This window comes from Uranotaenia lowii, chromosome 1 (genome assembly GCF_029784155.1).
Source record: "Uranotaenia lowii strain MFRU-FL chromosome 1, ASM2978415v1, whole genome shotgun sequence".
NCBI classification, from domain to species: domain Eukaryota; kingdom Metazoa; phylum Arthropoda; class Insecta; order Diptera; family Culicidae; genus Uranotaenia; species Uranotaenia lowii.
Window position 1 is genome coordinate 199,107,497 of NC_073691.1, and position 12,932 is coordinate 199,120,428.

General features: G+C 33.2%; 1 protein-coding gene and 1 long non-coding RNA gene across 2 annotated transcripts in view; one reads left to right on the forward strand and one right to left on the reverse strand.

Moving 5' to 3' along the window:
• Nucleotides 1-12,932, reverse strand: part of LOC129743304 (uncharacterized) — a 535,624-nt gene that overhangs the window by 28,516 nt on the left and 494,176 nt on the right. The window lies entirely within an intron of this gene.
• LOC129743471 (uncharacterized) lies at nt 1,872-2,602 on the forward strand. The gene is made up of 3 exons (XR_008736609.1): nt 1,872-2,105; nt 2,166-2,273; nt 2,334-2,602. It is a non-coding gene; the product is annotated as an uncharacterized LOC129743471 (long non-coding RNA).

Consider the following 12,932-nt stretch of genomic DNA (forward strand, 5'->3'; position numbering starts at 1 on the left):
GGCTTTTGCCAGCCTTGTAAATATTACGGATGATCGCTCGCTGGACTTCCGTGCAGTGCTGTGCCCGACCCATCGCTTTTTCGCTGAAAACAGAGTAGAAGGAAGGAAATCTTTATTTTTTGTTTGTTTTCATGATTTAAATGATTAATTTTATGGGAAATACTTACCAGGACACGAAAATGGACAAACAACACCGAAAACAACACCTTTTATTCAAATCTAGAGCTGAACCGATGAGCTGGTCCTATTTTATGACGCGACTTTTTTCACCCTCTGACAGCTTTCTGGTCGAGTAGAACAAACGGGTTGCTTTGATTGCAAAAAACGTGCAGTATACAAAGTTGGCATACTACAATAAGTGCTTGCCGCTAGGTGTCGCATATTATTATATTTGAATTGGCAGTTTAAAGGTGATTTGAATTTTTTTCATTAGAGCGGCCTATTCTATTGTCTGACACTGTATAATCTTGAAAGGAGCATATTTAAAATTGATATAATTTAGCTATGATCGCATAGATTTCTTTTATATAATTTGAAATATTTTAACATCCTACGAGTACTGAACAATAACTCATTTAGATAGGAGAAAATTAGTAACAAAATATCTCATCTTGATATAATTTAGTTTTTCCCTCCTGATCGGGAACAGCTATAGTATGTGAATTTCGTCATTTTTTCGTGTTCAGACACTAAAATAGTCCATTGCCAATTGGCTTAAACTTGAAAAAGTAGATAAAAACGTTTAAAAATGCATTTTAAAATTTTCTGCCGAAAGCTGAAAACCAGTCACTGCAGGGGCATAATGAGAACCCCCACTGGGGCAGTATAAGTTTAAACGCGTTTTTACTTAAATTTGTTGACTCGGGGCGAACAGAGCAGTATCAATCGGGGCACGATGAGCGTTTTCTGCCGAATAATCTAGCAGCGAATCCAACTCGATGAATTCAACTGAATAATAGAGCTACAGCTTGACTTGTTTCGTCTGACGATTTGGCCTATTGGTAAGGTGTCGGAGAGGTAATCAGTAGACTCGAGTTCGATTCCTGGTCGAAGTGATTTTTTTATTTACCATTCTTGATCTTACATTTTTTTTCGGTACAATTTTTATTTTTATGTACATGGTGTTCCGTCTACAACATAAACTGATGAACAATATTTATTCAATGGATTAATTTAAGTGCGTTCTGCATTATTTATCTAATAAAGGGATTAAACTATGCCATCTGTCGCATTTTCAAACAAATTGATTGCTGCTAAAAGTTACAAGTCAGACTTTTGGGTTGGTCGTATTGTAATTATTCCTACACAGTAGAATGCCTTAAATTTGTTTGGGAAATTTAAAACTGCCTTGTACAAGATCTCATGCCAAATCTGGACTAGATCGGATCACGAAAAGCGATCGCTCAACGAGCCTGAAGTTTTTAAGAGTTTGTAACCTACCAAGTGGTAACGATCGACTGCGGTTGTAGATTCGTTGCCTTGGAATTGTTTATTATCCCTCCAGCCAGAGAAGGGCATCATAGTTGTGGAAACTTGTATGTGCACACCTCTCACAACACTTAAAACACTCATAACACATCATGTAGCTAACAAAAAAAACATCGCATCCAGAAGCCACTCAAAACGAGATCTCATTATTATTTCGACAAAACTGATCGGTCTACCTATTGTGTACATCACACAGCAGAGGATCAATATTCCCGCCCTAGCTTGGCATTGAGTTGATCAACGTAGGTACTTGATCACGTTGTACTGATGAGTGCCCAAGCAGATCTTAACCATGAGGCGTCGGCGTCGTTAGAAACTCGATAATGACGCGCCAGCGTCGTTTAGAACTCCGATCGAACTGATACAGCTTTTGATCGAGCGAACAACCACGCTCGAGACCATGCATCACTATCAGTTATCGGTTAACCGTCAAACAGGCTGTGCTATCGTGTACGATATAACTACAACCGTGATTCCGCTTTATTTGATACGGTGATATACGGTGTTCTGAAGATAGTATCCAATAAGTTATTACAAGTGCCTGACCGGTAATGCAGCTTTGAGGCTGACACTTAGAATTCGCGCGTTTAATGCATGCTGTAAATTCGATCGTTGAGGTAAATTAAAACATCTCTATGATTAGCAAATCTCCATCCTAAAGTCTCGCGTTTACACAGGAAGTCGCCAGCGTTAAAACCGAGATATCTTTTGTCTCTATTGTTATTTCTGGCCTGGTAAATTCAACGATGCGGGACTAAGTAATTTGAGGTGGAGATGAGAGATCGGTAAGGCTAATCATAAATTGTGAAGACTTCATACTAAATCCACCCTTTGGTCCTCTGCAGACCTATTTGTTCCTGAGCTAAAATTGATTGTCGCATAATTATCTGGAGTGGCTTCTCTAGCACAATGGCGCCATGAGCCTACCCAAGCCAAATGGGTTTTGGCTTCAATTGCATGTGCATGCTAGAGAAGATGGCGGACATCGCGGGATACACTATTTTTTAAGACACAAACACTTACACACACACACACACACATTAATAGTTTTAAGTTGAATTTTTTTTAATAATCAATTAGTTTATAAGTAGTTAGGGTAAGTTATAAATAAAGCATGAAAAACACAATGACTGAATTCTCATTTTGAAAAGCTAAACACTCTTTCATTTTTATTTATTTATTTTGTGAAACTTTGATTCCTGTACCTGGGCCTGGATGAGATCGGGTGGAAAATCGTAAGAAAGCTGAACGCGAACCTGGTCGACTAGTAATCACTTGGTAAGGTGAAGCCTCAGGTAAGTCGATCTTTACTTTTGTCAGAGTCTCATGCGAGAAGAATACTCTTCTTATGACAAGTTTTTGAGACATTTTGTTCGGAACATGAAAATCCAATTTTTTCATCAATAATTTTAGTCTTCTTCGGCCGATTTCTTTTGAATACGGTTTTTCTTAAAGCTTTATTCATGTTTAATGACTCATATTTCATTCCAAGGCCACATTTCTGAAATCAAAATAAACATTTTTAGTTTCTCTAACGAAATACTTTATCTCTTCAAAAAAATATATCTACATTTGGTTTAAATTCTTCATCGCTGGAATGTAGAATCGAAAACATTTCGCGCGCAGCGAAAAATAATAAGCAAAAATAAAAACAAATTCGCGTTGGACAGAACGATTGCAGGTTTTTGAGCAATGAAGAACAAGTGCTAGAAAAATCAGCAAGACGAAGAATGCTTGATAATTTCCTGAACGTGTCTTGCTATATTTTTTTTCTGGAAACCGAGTCGAAAATTTACACTGTATAGTGTAACAAAATATAAGAATCTTGAAATGAAAAGTAATGCCATTATAGTCATAAAGAGCTAGTTAATTGAATGATATGTATTCAACTCTTGTAAGCTAGATACATTCAGGTCTTTGTGGTGGATCGATAAGGTTGATTTATTAATCAGTTATAAATGAATAAATTGAAATAAAAAAAAAAATGAACAAATCTAAATCAAACATTGAACAGTCGCAATAAAATTTTTAGATGTTGCGTTATAATTGAAAGATAAAGATTGTTAAAAGTTAAGCGTGTGTTGAAAGAACAAATAAAGAAAGAAAGAGAAATTTATCGTTCAGTAATCGAGTTTTGGCACAAAAGGTCGGTATTAAAATTGATGCGGTAAAAAAAATGTGGAAAAATTCTTTAACTATTGTGAAAATATGTAACAGTCTTATTTTAAATATATTTTCAGCTAAATTTTCCTGAACTTGAAGATCAGGAACAAGTTTTTTTATCATCAATAAATAATCATTAATTATATATTTCGTTATTGAAATCCTGTGAAAAAAATAAAAATAAAAATTAATGAGTTAAGGTCTTATTTAATGATAGTGGTTTTCACCTGCTTTGTGTTTTGTCTTGAAACAAACAAATCTGAATTTTGCGTTTTGAACGTGAATGAAAAATCTGAATTCCTAATTTGAAATCTATTTTTGAATTTAAGTTCCAAACGAAAAATGACAATAATTATGAAGCACAAATGGCATTTGATAATACAATCCTTAACCAGAAATCCTTTATTTGAACTTTGAATGTTTGATGTTTTATTTGAATTCTTTCTTTTATTATTTATTCTTAATTCAACTAGTGAATCTGAATAAAAATTCCGAATGATAAAACTCTTGCATTTCAATTCAAGATCACCATTATGAAACAACTTTAAGTGTCAGTTCTGCATAAGAATAAAGAGAAAAAAAATCAAATCCAAATTCTCAAAATGGTTTCTTATTTATTTTTTTTAATAATCCGGTATAATGAGTTTCGAAATATAATTTAAGTTTTAATTTATATTTATTTATTTATTTTATTTTTATCGTAGAAGTACAATTAATTCAATCATATTTATAATTCAAACAACCATAGATGTATAGTTGAATCTACAATATATTTAGTTGAATGCCTAACATAAATCAGTATTTATAGTTGAATTTATTATATTTATGGTATATCACACAGTTTTAGTGGAAGCTTTCATATTTATAGTTGAATCCATAAAACCAATCATACAAATAAAATTGAATATTTAGTGAATATAGTTGGTCGAGAATCAATAATCGCTATGATAGTAGTATGATAACAATATAGGCGACATAAATTTGATAAAACTATACTTTTTTCTCCGTGTATTTAGTTATTGTTGGAGTTTAAGTGCCTTCTGGAAAAGCCGATAATGTTTACCGAAAACTGTAAAATCTTCGGTAATTGTTTTAATAATTTTTAAAATTTTGACGAAAAGTACCGCTTTTCGGTTAAAATTACCGTAGTTTTGTTTATAATTACAGGAACAGTTGCGTTTAAAAAAATAATGAAAGTGCGTGAAGAAGCGCACTCGCTTCCAACTTTGACCAGCTGCCATTTCTGTTTGAGTTGATATTTTTTCATGAAATTTTCACATAATCTAGTCCAACTATCCAACTAACACTCTACAAAATTTTAAAACTGTACTATGACTGTTAAAAAGGTACATCTTTTCAAGTGAAAAAGGGAAATTTGAGATAATTTTTATTGAAAATACTTGAAATTTGGCCAAATGAAGTAAAAATATATGTCTGGCAGAGTTTCATTAAAATCGATTGACGCGATAAAAACAAGGATCGGTTTGAAAATGAGGTTCATTATCGCCCAATAGGCGATTTCATTCTTTTTTGGACGGATGTTTGTATGGAAAATATCGTAATCAATGTTTTTTGAGACTTTTCTTTTACAAAACCAAAAAATTATACCAAAAATTTTGGTAGTTAATAAATCTTCATTTATGGTTTGTTTAAAAATAGAAATTTTCTAAAAGACCTCGAAATAAGAAAAATAAAGTTTCAGAAATGACCTGCAAAAAAAAATTGATACCGTAAACCGGGGTAACATTGCTCAACATGAAATTTTTCCGCAATCATCAATAACTAAGTCCAAAGTTAAAAAATCTCAAAACTTTGTACTATGTTTTAAAATCTATAAGTTAAGTTCTCATTTTTCGCTTGTTTGATTACTAAAACAGTGGTAACAGTTTTTGTTTGCAATTTCCCAAAAAAAATGTATTTTTATCGCTATTGCATAACCCGCTCCCTTGTGAAAATTAGTAAAAGAAATTAAAGCAGAAATTATCACACACCGATAAACGCGTTTGGTGAATCTTAACGAGATGAACCAGCTTCGGTCTTCTGGCAAGCAGGCAGAAAACAATAGACCACCAAATGTCGACATTTTGTTCCCATGGTCCCACATCGTGTGTCACCATGGCAACCGAACGCATCATGTCAACCACCAGCCGAACGCACGCACGCAACGCCGGGAGAAAATAAAGAGAGCGGAGCTGAGAAAAAAAATTAAGCCTGAAGCTGCACGCCGCCCCAAAACAATGGGCCACCGCCGTACAAATTAAGTGGCGTAGCAGCATTAATTCGTTCGCTTTTATAATTGTTGTTCTTTGTTTACTCCAATTGATGCTTGGTTTTTTCTGTTTTTTTTTTGTTCCTTTAGCACCAACTTCATTTCGCTTTTGTTTATCTCATCTGAACGGTGTGATGGAAGGTCATAAGTTTTGCGCGCAGATGAAAGTGAAACAGACAATAGTTAGACAATTTTTTTTTTCATTTTCTCTTAAATTTCTTGCGTTGGAGTTTTGGTAGCGGGGGTGGTGAGCTTCAGTGCAATCGTCATTATGACTTTCCACGACCTTAACCTGACCCGAGCCTGGCCTGTGTGTACTTTGGGGAATAAAGTGATTGCCCACTTGTTGTTTTTTTTGTTTCGGGAAACTCCCCCTGTTAATTACCGTGAAGAGATGGGGAAGAAAAGATGATGTTGTTTTTATTATATCGAGCAGTTAACGTTCCGTGTAAACAAGTGACTCAATAACTCATGACTGACGAGTACACTACAGCTATTGTTATATAATGCAGTTTGTTACTGGTAGTTTATTGAGATGAAAAATAATAAAATCATCTATTATAATGTATTCAATATTTTGAAGTAAAAGTTGCTCGAATAGACCCCTTTCCAAGTAACACACAAAATTCAGATTGGTTTTATAATTTTTACACCACCACATTTCATGCAAACCTTTTTACTACATACTAGGTAGTCTCCAGGACATCTACAATTTCATAATGTTTGGAAATCTGGGGGCTCAACCTTTAAATCATAGATTAGGGTGTGAAGAACCAACTTTTGTATGGGACTAACTAGAAAAAACAATCATGTTAAGATCTTTCAAAAAGTCGACTTTTAAACGATTTATAAAATTGTTGGTCCTAGAATTTTGACAAAATTCAATTTTTTAAAAAAATTTCATACTACACGAAAAATATAAATGAACCGATTTCATATCAAATTTTTCAAAGCAATTTAAAGAAAATGTGGGTGCATAACTTTTTTAATCAATTGACAAAAAGGGTTATTTTTAATGGAAATACCATCAAAAAATGCAGAATTCTTATTAAAAATCATAGTTTAGGATATTTTAGTAAAATTTATCATGATTATATGCTAAATATATTTAACATTTCATAGCTTCAATTAACTATTGATGAATTGCATCCTAGCTCACACTCGGAGTCTGATTTATGGCTTCAATTAACCTACATCTATTCGCCTTATTACCTGCGCATTCCATTCATTAACCAGTCTCCCGTTTTTTTCCGTTCTAATCCCTGCAGCATGTCGACTATACTCGAAGAGCAACCTGCGAACCAAATCGGACGGGGTCCAGTTTCTGCGCATCAAGGAGGACTTTCCGGTGGGTGGCGAAATCGTGGCCCTGTACGCCTATCCGCGGAATTCGATTCTGATTGCCAAGAATGACAATTCGAGCGATGCCGAGTACTTTCGGCTCCGGGAGGTCAACAGTACCGTGGTCAGTGTGATCCTAAATAGGAGCCTGGACCAGCTGGTGGACAACGATATGCCCCAGAGCATACTGAAGTTCAGCGTTTTTTGCAGTGGAACTTCGGCCATGGCCATGAAATCGGATAACGTAAGCTTTCGAAAATCATTCTAAACGTTCATTGAATAGCCCAATAAGGTGATAAATTAAATATTGGAATAAAAAAATTATAACATTACATTACATTTCAATACATTTCAATACATTTCAATACATTTCATAACATTTCATCACACTTCATTACATTACATTACATAACATTACATTTCATGTATTGTTTATTAATAACAGTTGAACGTCTAAAAAATGTTTATTAACCTTATAACTGTTATTAAGAAACTGTTCAACAACCCTTTTTAAATGCATTTTTTTATTTTTCATGATCTTCAAACATCGCGAACTCTGGACACATCATGCGGTTCATGTGTTGTGCAACTTTGTACCACCGCACGCCGCACCAACTAAATATGGCTGCCTAAACCGAAACCAACCCAATCTCCTGCTTCATTCAAATGGGATGAACCCATGATCCCGAACTCTTAACTATGACCGACAACTTGTCGGTATTTTTTTTTTTCTTTTTTGCTTCTGGCTTATTCCATGCCGGACATCTCGAAAACCGTCACCCGACAACAACACGATCAACACCAACAGCAGTCGTCATTTTTCACAATTACTGTTTACATTGAAGATATTAACGATAATGATCCCGAATTTATCAATCTACCGTACGCGGTAACGCTGGACGAATCAACGCCAATTGAGACGGTGGTGTTTAATAGAATTAAGGCAATTGATCGTGATAAGCCAAACACGCCGAACTCCGATGTGGAATACGCGATCGCACCGTGGCTGCTCAAGAGCGCCGACTTCCCGTTTCGGCTCGAGAGTGCCCAGCGGCCGAAGCTGATCCTCCAGCGACCCCTCGACTACGACTCGGGGCTGCACTCGATGAGCGTGCTGGTGATGGCGAGCGATCGTGGGAACCCACCGAGGACGGCCAACGCCACGGTCAGGGTGACGATCAGGGACGTGGACGATCAGCCGCCGCTCTTCACCCGGGCCGTCTACCGGGCCAGTCTCAAGGAGTCATTTCCGCTGACGGTAGGTGACTTTTACTTATTTTGCTCTTCGGCACTGACAGTTACAGTTCATCGCAAAATTGAAGATACACCAATCATAAATATACTAAACAGTATACCTTTCATCTAACGTACGAGACTTTTTATATTCAATTGGTGAACAATTGCCGAGAAAACAACCATTTCTGATTTGCAAAATTAATGATGAAGCACTGACCACACTCTGGCATGACACTTCGAACAAAAATTCAACGATTTTATGTCTAATTTTTTGACGTCAGATTTTGCAGGTTCGCAATACCGACGGCAGGTGGCGAACCTGAAAAAGTTGACAAAAAATGCCCTGTAGGAAAAATGGTCCTGTTTAGCCCGATTTTATCGTAGAAATCGCCTGTTTTATTTTTAAAGTTGGGTGGCATTTCCTAACTGGGATAGAATTTCTTCAAATCGATCGATCCTCACTCTGGAATCGACATTGCGTACTGTTGGGAAAATTATCCAGAAAAAGAAATCGAGTGTCCAGTCAGTATGGTCAGTGCTTGAAGTACAGTATCATTCAAAATAATATGAAAAATAGGTTTCATTGTAACTTATTGCACTAGCGATTGCAAGTGACAGCTACGAACGTCGACAGCAAGTTCAATCTAAAATAAAGTCTTGCAACGATTTGTAGAATATATTTTCGTATTAAAATCATACTTCCCCTTATCATGGACAATTTTTTTGAGCTTGAGCTTGAGCTTGCTATCAACTACGGTCCACCTACGCCCCCTCCTGGCATAATGGTTGCACTCCGTGATTGGTTAGAGATAATAAATATTGCACAATACACCAACTGAAAGATTTCTGGGAACAAGCTGTTCAATCTCACCGTACAATTTTGAGGATCTCCTGCTTTTAAATGAATCAATAACGACGCCGGCCAAGTCCGTGAAGTCGATAGAGGAAGGGAAGAGCAGCACATGCGATGATTTGATTTGCGGAGACCGGCTGTACGCCATCCCTCTACAAATCTCACGCTGATTGTTTGGGGCTAAGGGTAGTGTGGCATGCAAAACACTTTGGTAATTGGTGTAGCCACTGAAAACCTATTCTCCTACTCTCTTGAAACGCCTTAGTTTCCTATTGAAACTCCTTGTTAATCCTAAAGGCCTTGGAAAAAAGGTATGAAGTATCCTTAGACTAAGAAGAAAATGTCAACAAAATTTTTTGCATGGATTCATTTCGGTATCGATTTTTGAATACGACGAATGCGCCAACTGTAAACAAATCCAGATAATCACATAAATGCGTTAAACTCTTTATTTTACATCCGAAAATATGATCTTCTTTTAACTTTTCTTATTCTAATGAAGTTAAATTTAATTTTTTAAATAAGGCGAATAGTTTTTTTATGAGTGTGTAATCCCACAGTTCATTCGCCCATTTCCCCTCAAAATTTCGTTGCGTACAAAAGGGCCAATAGTTATTTCGAGATAGAAAAAGGGCATTGGAGTTTTTGAAATTTGTTTTCCAGGACGAGGAGATGCACAAATCAGTATTTATAAGATCGTTGAATGTGCTAATGTTTTAATGTGATCATATGGACCCGCTTTCAAGTCGGAATTTGCTTGAATATTGCTTCTTTAAAGAGTGATCCAAAAGGCGAAGAGTCATTCTGCGATTCAAAAGGGTGCTCCAATTTGGCGAATGAACAAAATGATAAACAGTCTGTGGTAAAAGGGCCCACAGTTATATTTATTAATGTTTTGAAGTAATTTATACGGAAAAGCTATATCTATCGATCGGGTGATGAAATTAAACCAATTTGAAAGCATTTTAGCGACTTATTAAGGAAAATGGTTGTACGCAGCTAAATAGGAAATTGATTTTATTTTCTGAAACATGGAATGCGTTTTTCTCAAAACAAAGGTCTTGGCGCATTCGCCGTATTCAAAAATCGATACCGATTTGTTATATTTAATACCTATTCTTTGAAACTTTCATTTTTATGTCCATGACTTCGTATCTTTACCGTCCTGTTCCTGCCCTGTGTCCTACTTCCTATAAATGCTGTATTTTGTTATATGATACAATAAATGCTGACAAATAAAATTGAAATTCAACTAGAATCCCTATTCTGACTATAGGCCTCGTGTTGATTTTTTATTCATTATTTCAATTTTACGTTGGTTTTGATAGTCTGTTTGAAAACCATCAGGAATCAATTCCACAAAGCTGGAAAGTTGTACAAATCGACCCGATTCAGAATTTACTTCATGTTAATAAATTTTACCAATTCATTCAAGAAGATAAAATTTGTTTATACACATTTTTCAATACAGTTTAGTGACCAGCTAAACTAAATAAAAAAAATTTATAATAAACCACAAATCAATAATAAAAAAAGAAAGAATAAGATTAAAATGCTCAGTGAAGCACGTTTGCTAAACCGTGTTTCAAGGTAAGTTCTGTGTTTTATATAAAAAATGAAATGGAAGTATGAAATGACAATCCTAATGAAACTAATAGTTCAAAACAAACTTGATTGTGGCTGGATAACTTAGAAAAAAAACCATTATTAGATCTTATTACATGCAAGATAAATTTATATTTTACTCAAAAGCTGCTGTAATTAACACGACCGGCAACTTTAAATTTTCATTGCAAAGCATCAACTTATAAACTTAAAAAGAATTTGCATCAATGAAATATTTTTAAACATCACGTGAAATAATCATTGAAGAATGAATGTTAAGATCGAAACTTAACGTTTCGGCTTTCAGCACTTGTATTTTAATCGATCAAAGCAACCGAAGCCTTTAACGATGATATCAGCTAATGGAAACAAATATGAAAAAAATATATTTCTGAAATTTTAGGCTGTGGAATCTAGCTTTGTCTATCAAACTTCTTTCAATCACTATTAACGAAATTGTTAAGCCTAGTATTGCTAGAAAAACGTTATCATTAACTCATTGCTTAGAAAATCATCGAGCTGAATTGAAATATTTTTATTTAAAAAAAGGGTCTAAAACCCATAATTTAGCTTTTTCACTGGCCAAAATATGAGTAATGGTTAGTTCCAAACAAAACTGTATAGACGTGAAGATCAAATATTAAAAAAAGAAAATTCATTATTTCGACTGTCATTTTACGAATAAGTCAATAAGCTGAAATTGCAAAATTTATTTTTTTAAACTTAAGCTCTTTAAAGATTCTGTTTTCCTTAAAACCTGATACACTTTAGAGAAAAAAGTTTAAAGGAAAGAAAGTTTAAGCACTGACCATACTGAAATGACTTTTTGAACGAATATCCGATCATTTCTTGGCTTATTTAGCCACCTATCGTCGGAATTTCGAACCTGCAAAGTTTGACCAAAAAAATGCCCTGCGAGAAAAATTTCCCGGTTTGTCATGATCGTAATCTCGTGTTATTTTTTATTTCTTTTGATTTTTGAATTTTTTTTAAATTTTGTAGTTTGTTCAATTTTTGTTATTTTTTTCGAATTTTGTAATTTTGAAGTTTATAATATTGTTGTAATTTTTGTAATTTTTGTAATTTTTGTAATTGTTGTAATTTTTTAATTTTTGTAATTTTTGTAATTTTTGTAATTTTTGTAATTTTTGTAATTTTTGTAATTTTTGTAATTTTTGTAATTTTTGTAATTTTTGTAATTTTTGTAATTTTTGTAATTTTTGTAATTTTTGTAATTTTTGTAATTTTTGTAATTTTTGTAATTTTTGTAATTTTTGTAATTTTTGTAAATTTTGTAATTTTTGTAATTTTTGTAATTTTTGTAATTTTTGTAATTTTTGTAATTTTTGTAATTTTTGTAATTTTTGTAATTTTTGTAATTTTTGTCATTTTTGTAATTTTTGTAATTTTTGTAATTTTTGTAATTTTTGTAATTTTTGTAATTTTTGTAATTTTTGTAATTTTTGTAATTTTTGTAATTTTTGTAATTTTTGTATTTTTTGTAATTTTTGTAATTTTTGTAATTTTTGTAATTTTTGTAATTTTTGTAATTTTTGTAATTTTTGTAATTTTTGTAATTTTTGTAATTTTTGTAATTTTTGTAATTTTTGTAATTTTTGTAATTTTTGTAATTTTTGTAATTTTTGTAATTTTTGTAATTTTTGTAATTTTTGTAATTTTTGTAATTTTTGTAATTTTTGTAATTTTTTTAATTTTTGTAATTTTTGTAATTTTTGTAATTTTTGTAATTCTTGTAATTTTTGTAATTTTTGTAATTTTTGTCATTTTTGTAATTTTTGTAATTTTTGTAATTTTTGTAATTTTTGTAATTTTTGTAATTTTTGTAATTTTTGTAATTTTTGTAATTTTTGTAATTTTTGTAATTTTTGTAATTTTTGTAATTTTTGTCATTTTTTTTCATTTTGTCATTTTTGTCATTTTTGTCATTTTTGTCATTTTTGTCATTTTTGTCATTTA